Genomic DNA, 12,101 nt, shown 5'->3' with positions numbered 1-12,101 from the left:
GCCAAAAAAAAAGTTTAGGGTCGGGGGTATAAAATAGGGAAGGTCGGGTAACCGGAACCATACATATTTTTTTATTTGGCCTAACTAAAAGAAGTTAATAGAGCAATTTATCAGGTAATCATCCAATAAGTAATGCATTCATTTCATCTATATTTTGAGAATTTAAAGAATTTTTAAATCGGTGGAAATAATTCCTTATCTTTATACAGTCATGTATGTACAAATGCTTTCATGATGAAATGACTATGCAAAGAATGGAATAAAACAGGTCACTGTCTTGAATTGTTTACTTTATGCATTCATATCCAAGTTGGCCTGTGTGGAAGGAGAAGGGTTCATGAAATAGTATCCTTAAGGAGTATATACAGTACTTTAAAATGTTGAGCAAAATTTCTTTACTTGCATGTTGCCAGACATGATTAATTTATTATGAGTGTGAGGTTACAAGCCGTATATATAATTCTTTTATATGAAAATAATTTTAACTACTAACTTCAATTGTATGGTCATGTTACCATGACAGTTGTAATTGCCATGATCCCAGCAAGCACTTTGGTGTGCTGAAATGTATCAATAATAAAGAAAAATGGTGGGAAATTTGTCTTGGAAAAAAAGGAACATATTACAAGGATTATTAAGAAAAAATAATATGAAAGAAAGCAAAGGTCATCACTATTATTATGTGAATTAATAATCTTAGCTCTCTGATTGGCTGAGTTCCAACATGATAGAAAAAATACAACATGAGCATTAAGTTCACCTGCACGTGACTTTCCAGGTGAAAATATTATACTTATTGCTGTTTTTGATGTCAATACGATGATTTAGACACCCGAGGAGTACATTATTCACTGAGCCCGAAGGGCGAGGTGAATATTGAAGGGCGAGGTGAACATTGTACTTCGAAGGTGTCTAAATCATCGTATTGACCTCAAAAACAGCAATAACTGTTTTATTATATGATTATCTATTTTTGGTCCAATGTAGAATAAATAATTCCTTATATTGACCTGGAAATAATTCCTTATATTGACCTGGAAGGTCACGTGCAGGTCAATATAACGTAGTATTTTTCTAACATTGTTGGATCTCGGCCAATCAGAGAGATGGGAATTATTCAATCATATAATAAGAATTTTTAGCTGCAATAATGTAGCCCTCTCCAATATTTTTCATCTGATTTAAAAAAAATATCGAAGAGGGCTACATTGTTGGAGTTAATGAATTTTGTCTACATTGGACTAAAAAATAAATTGAGAACTTCCTAATTGATAAAATTAGAACTGAAAAGTTATTTCACCCGTAGAGGGAGGGGGGGGGGACTTTTTTCTGAACGATGTCTACTATCGGTTAAGTATAAAATGTTCGTGGAAAGGCTTTTTGCTCTCCCCTCTCCCTTTTTGATACAGTATGATATTGTCACAGGCGACATTATGTACCTCCCATAACTCCACATATTGTCATCTGTCGGTATATCTTATTGCAGGCGACAACAAAATTTGCGTACCCTGAATGCACATATTAAGATAATGCTGGTGATACATGTAAAGATGATGATACTGATGAAGAAAGTTAAGAAGGCTTGGTAGCAGACAGGTTGTACATACATGTACATATCTCTTTAATTTGAAATATCTATCTAAATTGCATCCTACTATTAATTTAACTTTTTAATATTACACTGATATCCAATGCTTTTGAAGATTTAATCAATATCACATACATGTAGCTTCAGGTTTATTGAGAAGACTTTTAATCAAAAGGGTCATGGACCACAAGGCTTACTGAGAAACTTTTGGCCTGTTGTTCTACATTAAGATCCCCCCCCCCAATATACACTGTACATGTATTCGGATGTAAATTTCTGATCGCCTTTTGTGACCCAACCCAATATACAGCGGACGTGATTTGAAAAAAAAAAAAATGAATATTTCTAGTCTCTACCATTGAATTTTTCCTCTTTAGTACGGTTCCTTATGGCTTTGCTGTTCTTTTAAAATCTACACCAAGTAAGGAAGCTTCCACACAAGTTTCAGCTTTTTTTTTTGGTCTTGTGGTTCTTTTTGTTTTGTTTGTTGTTTAACGTCCCTCTCGAGAAGTTTTCACTCATATGGAGACGCCACCACTTGCCGGTGGAGAGCTGCAAATTTTGTCCTATACTCGGCACTTACGGCCATTGAGCAGTGAGGGATCTTTTTCGTGCCAGCACCTACTGCGACTCGGGACCACGTTTTATACGGTCTCATCCGAAGGACCGGTCTCCACGTCCCACAGTGGGATTCGAACCCGCGACGTAAGGATCAACTCCTTACTTCGCGACTCTAGAGCAGACGTTCTAACCATGTCTTGTGGTTCTTGAAAAGATTTTAATGACCCTACCATATCTTTTGGCTTTTCTTGATTATTTTCCACAAAGAGTGATTTAAAAAGTCACTTGAGCATCCAGCTCAGTTGAGCCAAAATTTGGACCCCCCCCCCCCCCGACCACCACCATAGTTATATTGGCACATGTATAAGAATAACAAAAAATACTATCTAGATACATATTACTACTGAACTCAAAAACTATATATAATGACAACTGACAAAAGAGAATATTCAGGAATTCTGAAATCTTTGTAAATCATAGTCGTGTACACCGATCCTTGACAAAAAATTTTTACCACAAAATTTTCTCTTTTCTTTTTTGCGAGTAATTCTACTGTCTGTCTGTCTGTCTGTCTGTCCGTCTGTCTCCCTCCGTGCGTGTTTGTGTGTGTCTTCTTGTCAATCTCTTCACGGCCCCAGTAAATATTCGCTATTATTACACGATTGAATAATTCCTATCTCCCTGATTGGCTGAGATTCAACAATGTAGAAAAAAAATGCTACGTTATATTAACATGCATTTGACCTTCCAGGTGAATATAAGGATTTATTTTCTCTACATTGGTCAAAATATACATGTAGATCGGGAAATTGATACCAATAGTTTTGGAAAGCTATGTCACGTACTACCGACTTCCACTCAGGTGAACATATCATTAGGGAATATATAATTTGGGGTGGGAATGGTTTTGGGGTGGAAGGGACCCCCCCCCCCCCAACACTTTTTTGTGAACGTAAATTTTTACTTTTAATTTAATTAGAATAAAAACGTTCATTGAAAGGCTGGTCCCCAACTAATGGTTCTTAATACCCCACCCCTAACCCCACCAAACCCCAAATAAAATTTGAAGTAAATAGAATTCTATTTTCGTGGGGGCTAATCAAAGATTTTCCCTGATAATGCCCCTATTGTCCCCCCCCCCCTTCCCCCGCCAAAATCGATCCTATCAAAGAGCCTGACATTATTTCTTTTATTATCATTGCAACTAAAGTTGATTTCAAAAAATCCAATTTAATACGACCGGTAACATTTATTTAATTCTGCTTCTCTCATTGCAATTGGCTAGTAACAAATAAGATGGCATGAACTGCTTAAAGATTTTATATCATTTCATCATTGAATTATATATTAAAACAATTATTGCTGTTTTTGAGATCAATGCGATGATTTAGCCACCTTAGATGTACAATATTCATCTCGCCCTTCGGGTTCAGTGAATATTGTACTCCTCAGGTGGCTAAATCAAAAACAGCAATAATAATTGAACGAAATAATTTATCGGCGACAAAATGTGCAAATGTTCAAAGTACATATTGTCGCCGACGACAGTATGTGCCGATGCTTGACTGACATACGTTTAATTTATCGTACATTATGCAGAAGGAAAATAAGGAATTGTCGCCGGCGACAAGATGTACCGATGGACGACAATATGTGCAATGGGGGTAGGTACATATTGTCGCCGACGACAATACGAACAGAACGACAATATGTACAGTCACATTCCTTCACAAGAAATAAAATTTGGAATTTGGAAAATTTTTTTACCCCCACCCCCCTCCCCCGAGGTTTCAAAATCGATGCAACGTGCCTGATATTTTTTTTTTTCAATTGTATTAAAAATACAGAGTCAGAAATTCCAAATTAATACAACTATATAATTATTTTTATTTTATCTTCAGCAATTGTAAACAAGAAAGGTTGCATGTTAGCTTAACAAGTTTGTATTTATTTATTCAATCATTGAATCAAATAATAAACAATTATACAGTTAAACTAATAGGTATCTCGAACACTGATATCTCTAATACCATGGATATGTCGAGGTGAGATGAGAGTCCCCAATTCTTTTTTCTATGCATTTTAACCCTAATATCTCGAATCCTCCGATGTCTCGAGGTTTTTTTCTTGGTCCCATGGAGGTCGAGATAGCAAAGTTTGACTGTAATGTTGTTTTTCCAAGTCAGTACGATGATTTATACACACATACAAGTTATACCCCCGCTCCGAATGAGAAGGAGGGGTATACTGTTTTACCCTTGTGTGCCTGTATGTCTGTCTTTTTGTCTATCTGTCGGTAACAAATTTTTGTCGCAGTTTTCTCAGCAACTACTCACCGCATATGCTTAAAATTTTAACACACTCTTTCTTTAGGCATGTCATATGTTGGGATTCATTTTTGTACGAATCTGATGTCATGTTCTTGTTTATTCGTGCGTCTGTCTGTATCAAAGTTCCGTTGCAGTTTTCTCAACAATTACTCTTTGCAGTTCACATGAGAGCGTATATTCACATCAGATTACTAATGAGCAACGCCTCACAGACTTCTTGTTTAATATGTGTGCAGAGCTAGAAAATTAAATACCCCTTCACAGTGTACAGCAACGAAATTTAAGATCCTACCAGCTAGGGTATTGAACGCAGGCACGTTATATCTATACTTCTATGAAAATGTAAGCAAAGTAGGTCAATCGTTCTCGTTGAAGAATGCATACGTAATTTTCTAGAACTATACTGACTGCTTAACTTATCGTAATGTTCAGGATAAAGACTAAATTTTTTTTAAAACCAAAAGCAAAACAATCATGGACAAAAGATTGATATCACTGGCATCGGAAGCGGGCGGAAATGAAAAGATACACATAGGGAAGGGGCCCCTTGTTTCTTGAACGTGTTTGTTAATAGCTTGCCTCGTTTTAGATATTGTTCATACGTAGAGCATACTCTTGCGTATCGAATCAACTGAGAAACATAAATTCCATATGCAGGTGATTAGGGTATCATTGCTACATAAGTAAAAGAAGTTGACGATTGAAAAGTTGTAGTCATTACATTTATCATAAAGCTTTGTTGTTAGGTAACTCTAGTGTCGCGCCAGGTCTGATCTGTAAATTAGTAAAATTGTTTAAACGGCAAATATTACAGGTACTTTCAGTGGCACAAGGAGAATAAAAAAAGAATTGAGGCTCAGAAAATTGAAGATGAAAATGTTGCGGTCATTTGCAAGAATATTAATAATTATTTTTTTGCACTACATTATATCAAATTGCACAACTCCCCCCCCCCCCCCCCCCCCCCCCGCCTCACTCTTTTCTCAGTATATTATTTTGCTATATTAAAATTTCCACTGACAATTTCCAGGATTTGGACAGTAAATTACCTCTTTTTTTTTGCTTGTCTGATTTTTTGGGAAGTTGCCTCCCCCCCCCCCCCACACACTTTTGAAACCGTTGCTACGGGCCTGTATATAGTGAACACCTCTTATTGTATCCTTAACGCGACTTGTAAGGTACATGTATTTTCTTATTTGCTGTGCCTTTTTTTTTGCTCTGAAAGTGTACTAAACCAACCAGAAGACGTGTATATGGTATTGTAGTATACATGTTTAAATAATGCATGTAGTTAAATACATCACATTGAAAATTTTCACCCCAAGAAAACGATTGTCAACCTAGGCGCAGCCGAGGTTGAAAATGGTTTTCGAGGAGGTGACAATTTGTAATATAGATAAACAGGCGGATAAAGGGTGAAGATTCGAGCTAACCCATTCCCTCAATAGAACCCCTTGTTTATATGTGCAAATATTTGTTACCCCCTCCCCATAAAAATATAGGATTGTATATCCCCTTATGTTTGGGCTCTCTGTGGGTCTGCGTACTGAAGATTTTTTTAAGCTGATGCTAAAAGATATTAGCTGTTTCAGGGAGTATAGTGCAAACTGCGAAAATTCGAGATATATTATAATAGTGCATGCGTCCAAAACACCGAAATAGGAATTTGAACGTTGCTGGTTGTTGAATGATCTAAAAACAAAGTATGAAAAATTCTCTTCATTATTACTAATAATTTAGATAGCATACGATTTGCAAAGCATTTCCACCATGAATTCCATAGTATACAGATACACATTACTGATGGGCCATTAAATAAAATAATTGCACAGATTCAAGTTAAAAATAATCTTAAGAAAATCATGCTGTATGAACATGATATTATGGTGACATATTTCTGCCACTACTTGTCAGATATTTATGTCAACTTGTTGAATAATTATTGTCGACTTGTCAGATAATAATCATCAGGACCAGGAACTCGGTATCTTGTTATTAAAGTATGTTAAAGCCACTAACTGATATTTACTTGTCATCAAAATATCTGTCAACATAATATTCTGACAAGTCGACATAATTATCTGACAAGTCGACTTGTTAGATGTTATGTCGACTTGTCAGATACTGATGTCGACTTGTAATATATTATGTCGACTTGTCAAAAAAATTATGTTGACTTGTTAGATAATACGAGGGTCATTCAAAAAATTCGTAGATATCCGTTCTGGTCGCTGCATGACTTTAGGCCACAAGCGTGTAGTTTCTTGTTTCTCATGTATCGCTTTAGTTGTAGTCAACTGCGTGTTCATATGACCCTACCTCGTTATTTACAGATACATCCTTTGTATGAGGGTCCTTACTTGATGCCTGGGTAATGGCAACGGGACATAAAACCTTAACTGACCTTACCACTTTCTTTTCTAATCAGTAAACCTTCCTCCTGCATTTTTGGCATAAAATGTCGCCAATGCACATAATTTTCCCGAGGAATGAACTGCATCTACTCTGTATAGCGCAGTATCTCTCCCACTGGCACAACAGTACTATTACGTAGAGATGTTCTTGAAAGACAAACGCAGCAATTTTTGCTCGGCATGATTTTTTTTTTCGTGACACCTGCAGTATCGAGTAACACAAAGTGAATGATTCGTGTCCTCGAACAAAGTGTGCTTACATTAGGGTATAGTTCCGGTTGATTGCGTTTAGCTAAAGAGAATTTATGATCTTCATTTCCATAAATGTCTTTTATATCAACAGCAAACATATATTTAAATGAAGAAAATAGAAGTAAAATGCAAAAGCCTGTATAAAAAAGAAATTAAATTCGTGTTTATACAGGTGAAAATTTGAAAAAAATAAAAGTATGCCAACAGGTGGATTCGAACCAGGACCCTAAAAATGTTCATGCTGAGAGTCTGCAGTCTATCTTTCTGAGCTATACTGACTATTTTGACCAAAATCATAGATATAAACCACTATGATAGAAATCGGTTTTCGCATTTTTTGTATTTTTTTTTTTTTTACGAATTTCGACCCTAGGCAGGTGTGCCCCTAAAAAAATCTTGTTTTAAGGACATACACAACGTAGTTTGAACTTTATTGTCTTTTTCCCTGGAATTGAAGAGTTCCAATACTTAAAGGAATTGTGTGCTACATTTGTATGTCTATATGTCTGCTGTTGTACACTTCTTCTATAACAAGTTTGGATAAACAAAACATCTAGAATATGTGTTTAGTAATTTTTGTGTATTTTTCTTTGAATTATACAAGAATTTTCATCATATTGATATATTTTCAAAACCCCTGGTAATGCATGCAGTTTTTTGTCTACGAACATCTGATGGCACTATAATCTTAAATTAAGAATATCTTGAAAAATTATCAGTAGGTAAGGTACGTTGCGTATGTCCTTAAGTTTGAAATCAAATATGTTTGGATGGAAATTACAGTGGCGCCGCGTTTATCCGGACGCTTCACCTTCAGGACGATATTTTTTGGGAACCAGTTTTTTCTACGTTTTTCTGTCTCATTATTCCGGAAATTCGCGTTCCGTATCCGGACGGTCGATTTCTACTACAAAACGTAATATTTCATTGAAAAATGACTTGTTTATCCGGACGGTAATTTTGACTTTTTCACACTTATCTTGCTCTAGTGGTTATTGTTGTAAAAACATTGGCCATGCAGTCAGTTTGAAGGCGGTTACCTGTGACCTACAAACAATAGCGTCTATACTTAACGTGTGTTTACTCTCACACGTCTATTATGAAGCTCGAAGAATTTAGCTTACACTGTTCATTAATCAAATAATAATCCATTCAAAATCATATTGTTTACCGTATGTACATCGGTAAATTCACGAGAATTTTGGAGAGCTGTAAATAAACAATACTGAACAATAAATTACGAGCGATTTTATAATGGTTTTGATCATGTTGATTGAGTTGGTTAAAATACGATTTCCCATTTCTAAAAACGTAAATGTATTTGAAACGTTTATTCCCCACAAGACAGTTTAAGAGGTACACAATCAATTGAAAAAATATCTTTATATTTAATGTACTACCGTCTATAAAAGTACATTATACTATAAAAAGAAATATATAAAACTGGTGTTAGGTATAGAAGTGGATTACGTTTTTCAAGGTATTTTTTTATGATCGAAATTAAAACTCAGGGTGTAGAAAAAAATATTGATAATCATTAAGATTGCTTGACAAGTATTTACATTGAATGTTTACAATACTTTCAGAGTTTGCGCGTGTTTGAGTTAGCTTGCAGTGTTCAGTTATTATAGTAGTCCTGTGTAATGAATATACGGGGAATATAATAATTATAAAATATGGCAAAATAAAATAACAGTAGATCATAATTTGCACAGCCCAAGAAGTCACATGCCAAGGAGAGGGCGAATAAAAGCCCCTGTACATGTTAAAAATGGAGGTCTCGGCATAAAATTGTCTATCCAATTATTTTTATTGTGTGGATTACATTTTAACATACTTTTTCTTTAATAAATTACTTCTTTTAAAACTATAAAATATAAACCAAAACATTAGAGTTTTTTCTTTATCTTCAAATTTGACACCAGTAAATGTATATATACATGCTTGGAGAGGGTTTTTGAGAAGTGATTCACTTATCCGGACGATTCATTTATCCGGACGATATCGTTGGGGTCGGAGGCGTCCGGATAAACGAGGCGCCACTGTATAAGACATATTTTGAAAATGTGATTTGAAATAGATTCTTTTAAAATTCCTTTTCCACCTACTTGTTTAACATTAAATTGCCGGAGAGGTACCCAGCTAAAATTCCGGAAATGAAAAAAAAAATCTCGGAAATGAAAATAAAAATTGTCGGAAATGAAATTTAAAAATGTCGGGAATTCCCTGCAAAATTCCGGAAATGAAATGCAGCGTATCATAGTTCTGGGTTTTTGTTTGTTTGCTGTTATTTTTTAAATTAATTTACCGTTTAGATAAATTTTGTACGAAAAATTTTCCGTGATGTGCAGTCATGATTATACATGTACATTTATTGACTGGGTTTAACTGGGCAACATGCAATTTGTTGGACCTATGACAAGGCCTATTGCCTGAGGCCGTTAGGCCGATGGCAAACCGAGAATCGTTTACTTTATATTATGATGATTTTTGCTCCCTTCCACGTTTGCGACAATAATGATATCGGGTCAATGCTGAAACTATCAGGCATCTACTACTTGGTTAACCCATATGATGTTGACGTTAAAAAACGTCAAAGCGGTCCAATATCTAATCGGCCGGTCCAACATCTCATCAAGCGGTGCTTAATGAAAAATTTGGGACCACACGGCGAAACTTACGAAATGTTAAGACTTTTAAGATATAGCTAGATTTATAAAGGGAGCGATTTTAAGGATTTAAAATTAACAACAATAATGTCTATGTTATCCATGCAAGGTCCTCATGCGCGATGTAAGTGTGATTACCTACAGAAAATGAATTAGTAAAATATCCCCACTGTGAACGATACCGATAATCAAACAAATATTGATTATTTCTCGTTTGTTGTAGTTAAACAAATATATACATATGTATTTGCATTACATGCATTGATTAACTAACTCTACCCGTTATTCTTTCAAAATTAATTTCTTTCCACCCTCAAAAATAAAACAAAATACAACACCCCCCCCCCCCCCCCACCACCATCCCATTAAATCACGAAGCATATCGTAACTTGGTAAGATGCATGTAATATGCAGGAAAGGCGAGTTGTCCATGAGAAGACACCCCCCCCCCCCTTTGCGAACGAATTACTGATTTTTTTTGTTTGCGCATTATCTTATGTATTAAGAAGCTGGAGTTGAGCTGGATTCTTTGAATGTGAGTATAAACCCTTCCCCACCCCTACCTCCCGAAAAATTCTCCTATTGATTCTATTGGATGATAGTAATTGTATAAGAGTAACACCGTTGATACTGTATATCAGAGAAAGTGTTATGAATATATCAAAACACTATGTCAAAGAAGATGGGCGTGTTTGGCGTGTGATCTTGCTGGTACATTTAAAATGTCTACGATTTGGTCGGCTGACCACAGCTGGACATAGTTTACAAAGTTACGCACATGGGAAAATGTTAGATTGAGTTTGAAATGATTTGTCAGATTTAATACATCAGTCCGCTTATCTTAATAATTACTACATATACATGTATAACTTAGTAACGCTTCATATAAATAATGAACACCTACATATAGGGTATATTTAGATGCAATTACAAGTACATGTGTATGTTAAAGTATCAGTGGGTTGGAAGAATTGCTTTCGCTTTCGGTACAACAGAACCAGAATTTATTTTAAAATAAATCATTACATAAAATTAAACTGACTAAAGAATTGATTGTTTGTACCAAAAAAATATTAACGCTCCAAGCGAGGATCGAACCAAAAATATTTCTTTTTCATTGCACTGGACGGATAATGCATACTACTGAGCTACATTATGTATCAGCGTTACACATATTATTTGGTATTTAAAACGACAATGAAGCACCGCATATACACATTAGAATTTTTCTCAAATCTTTTTAAATTTTTTTATCGTCTATGGGTCTTATCTCCATTTTTTTTTTTTAATACAAATGTTTGTTAGTTTCTTTGAATTAAAATGTTAAAATGCACACAAATAACGTTTCAAAATCATGGAGAGATGACCAAGAGATAGTAAATTTTTAGAAAAACGTGTTTTAAAATGTAACATTTTGTTCCAAATGACTAATCTAGCCAATTTTCAAGTTCTTTTATAGCAAATCAAAATACAATATCGGAAAAAAATATTTCTCTTTCCTATTTCACAGGAACCCGATATATCAAAAGAAGGCTAAAATTTCATGTGACAGATCAATGAAATTTTCGCTTTTCAAGTGCGCACAGAGTCCTGCCGAATGCCAATCAATTGCGTCCTCGTCCTTTATGTAAATCACCAAAATGTCTCATTTACCAACACCTTGTTGATAATTTTACCCCCCCCCCCCATCTTATTTATGTAAACTGATACATTTAAAATATAGAGTACTAATAACAAGATTAAGACTCTCTGCACATAAGTTAATGATTGAACAAGGAAGATATAACAGAATTTCGAGAAATGATAGAATATACCATCTTTGTGAATAAGGGGACATAGAATTTGTTTTAAAATGTCCACATTATAGTACATTAAGACAAAATTCCATAAGAAAGCTTCTACTCCCGAAGACCAAGCGTCTTCAACTTAGTACAATTACTTAGTACACAGAATATTAAAGAATTGTGTAATTTGGGAATTTATGTCCAGTATGCATAAAAGATAAACATGGTGTTAATATACCCCTTGTACCAATATTTTGGTTTGGGTTAATAAATTGTACTTGAAACGAAGCCTGTTTCGTTAATGCACGAGCATTTTAACTCTCTGATAGCCAATCAACATGTTTTATGAAAAGTGAAAATCCCACGCGTGGACTGAAAACAAGCATGTCATTTCATGGCCGTAGGAACCGGAAAGGGGGGGGGGCACAATAATTTTGCCGATATATAGATATATAGATTACTAAAGTAAACATAGATACTATATGCTTGTGCCCTCTAAATTT

The sequence above is a fragment of the Saccostrea echinata genome, unplaced genomic scaffold (genome assembly GCF_033153115.1).
Source record: "Saccostrea echinata isolate AGI-Se365-2 ecotype Australia unplaced genomic scaffold, CSIRO_AGI_Sech_v1 ptg000012l, whole genome shotgun sequence".
Classification (NCBI taxonomy): domain Eukaryota; kingdom Metazoa; phylum Mollusca; class Bivalvia; order Ostreida; family Ostreidae; genus Saccostrea; species Saccostrea echinata.
The sequence above is the reverse complement of the archived record's forward strand: the minus strand, read 5'-3'. Positions refer to the sequence as shown.